The sequence below is a fragment of the Oncorhynchus keta genome, chromosome 5, assembly GCF_023373465.1.
Source record: "Oncorhynchus keta strain PuntledgeMale-10-30-2019 chromosome 5, Oket_V2, whole genome shotgun sequence".
NCBI classification, from domain to species: domain Eukaryota; kingdom Metazoa; phylum Chordata; class Actinopteri; order Salmoniformes; family Salmonidae; genus Oncorhynchus; species Oncorhynchus keta.
In genome coordinates this window covers 1,742,347-1,745,023 of record NC_068425.1, presented here as the reverse complement: position 1 = coordinate 1,745,023, position 2,677 = coordinate 1,742,347, and positions in this window count along the sequence as shown.

The following is a 2,677-nucleotide window of genomic DNA, read 5'->3' as shown; positions in this document are numbered from 1 at the left end:
GCTCGAAGGACCAATTGATAGAGGAATTAAATTCCTATATGTTTATTACCCAATTAAATTAATACACTCAGCCCATTTCTAAGGATTTGTAAGAAACTTATTTGCATAAAATGGGCGGAGACCAGTCTCAAAATCAAGCACTAGCGTTTATTGTCGAGAGTACTGAACATGATACATTTTACACAGGTTATAAACTGAAAATGACGTCATTAGGTTTCAAACTGTCCTGTCCCTCCTCCACTCCGGTACAATGGCAGTATAGTTCTCAAGCCTTCCTACATCGTCTCTCACCAAAATTGAGATCATTTATGACCAAGCCAAGGTCTTCCTGTGTAGATAAACATTCTAGCCAGTCTGACGATAAGTTCATTAGTTTCTACCAGGGAACAGACAGTCATTGTTCTAATTCTTGATTATAATTACACACATTATATTCAGTACTAGGATTAAAATAAAATTCTTACATCTATACAGTAATATAATAGTATTCTGATTAGTCAGTCCTGATTGAAATGTATACATAATTTGTAATTATTGATAAAAAAATCCCTTGGGTTGTACCGTGGCGGAGATCTTTGTGGGCTATACTCGGCCTTGTCTCAGGATGGTAAGTTGGTGGTTGAAGATATCCCTCTAGTGGTGTGGGGGCTGTGCTTTGGCAAAGTGGGTGGGGTTATATCCTTCCTGTTTGGCCCTGTCCGGGGGTGTCCTCGGATGGGGCCACAGTGTCTCCTGACCCCTCCTGTCTCAGCCTCCAGTATTTATGCTGCAGTAGTTTATGTGTCGGGGGGCTAGGGTCAGTTTGTTATATCTGGAGTACTTCTCCTGTCCTATTCGGTGTCCTGTGTGAATCTAAGTGTGCGTTCTCTAATTCTCTCCTTCTCTCTTTCTTTCTCTCTCTCGGAGGACCTGAGCCCTAGGACCATGCCCCAGGACTACCTGACATGATGACTCCTTGCTGTCCCCAGTCCACCTGGCCATGCTGCTGCTCCAGTTTCAACTGGCCTGGGCCCTAGGACCATGTCCCAGGACTACCTGACATGATGACTCCTTGCTGTCCCCAGTCCACCTGGCCATGCTGCTGCTCAGTTTCAACTGTTCTGCCTTACTATTATTCAACCATGCTGGTCATTTATGAACATTTGAACATCTTGGCCACGTTCTGTTATAATCTCCACCCGGCACAGCCAGAAGAGGACTGGCCACCCCACATATGCTCTCTCTAATTCTCTCTTTCTTTCTCTCTCTCGGAGGACCTGAGCCCTAGGACCGTGCCCCAGGACTACCTGACATGATGGCTCCTTGCTGTCCCCAGTCCACCTGACTGTGCTGCTGCTCCAGTTTCAACTGTTCTGCCTTATTATTATTCGACCATGCTGGTCATTTATGAACATTTGAACATCTTGGCCACGTTCTGTTATAATCTCCACCCGGCACAGCCAGAAGAGGACTGGCCACCCCACATATGCTCTCTCTAATTCTCTCTTTCTTTCTCTCTCTCGGAGGACCTGAGCCCTAGGACCGTGCCCCAGGACTACCTGACATGATGGCTCCTTGCTGTCCCCAGTCCACCTGACTGTGCTGCTGCTCCAGTTTCAACTGTTCTGCCTTATTATTATTCGACCATGCTGGTCATTTATGAACATTTGAACATCTTGGTCATGTTCTGTTATAATCTCTACCCGGCACAGCCAGAAGAGGACTGGCCACCCCACATAGCCCGGTTCCTCTCTAGGTTTCTTCCTAGGTTTTGGCCTTTCTAGGGAGTTTTTCCTAGCCACCGTGCTTTTACACCTGCATTGTTTGCTGTTTGGGGTTTTAGGCTGGGTTTCTGTACAGCACTTTGAGATATCAGCTGATGTACGAAGGGCTATATAAATAAATTTGATTTGATTTGATTTGATTTAACAGCAACCAACGTTAATATTCTCTTTTCCTCATCCTCGATTTGAACGTCAAAATAAATGCTTCTTTCAACAAGAGGAGAAATGACATGTCAATCAGCATCAAACTGCCAGTAGCGAATTACATTTTGGGGTTGCACCTAGCCAGAGGGGTGTCCGGGGTGGCACTGGACACCCCTGACATCTGAATGCCACCCCGGATACCCCTCTGGCTCCGCACCTGTTGTGATACGGCCTGGATTCAAACCAGGGTGTCTGTAGTGATGCATCTACAATAGTAGAAACAGAATGATTAGTGAGTGTGTGTTTACAGCATCATACAGTAGTAGTAACAGAATGATTAGTGAGTGTGTGTGAGATAAAAGATTATTCTTCAACTGAATACGACCCATTTCTATGTACTGAACACAACCCCTATTACTGTCCTGTCATATTGTGATCAATATTAAAACATTTCCCCCTCTTTTCTTCCATCTATTACTGTACTGTCATATTGTGATCAGTATTAAAACATTTCCACCTCTCTTCTTCCATCTATTACTGTACTGTCATATTGTGATCAGTATTAAAACATTTCCACCTCTCTTCTTCCATCTATTACTGTACTGTCATATTGTGATCAATATTAAAACATTTCCCCCTATTTTCTTCCATCTATTACTGTACTGTCATATTGTGATCAGTATTAAAACATTTCCACCTCTCTTCTTCCATCTATTACTGTACTGTCATATTGTGATCAATATTAAAACATTTCCACCTCTCCTCTTCCA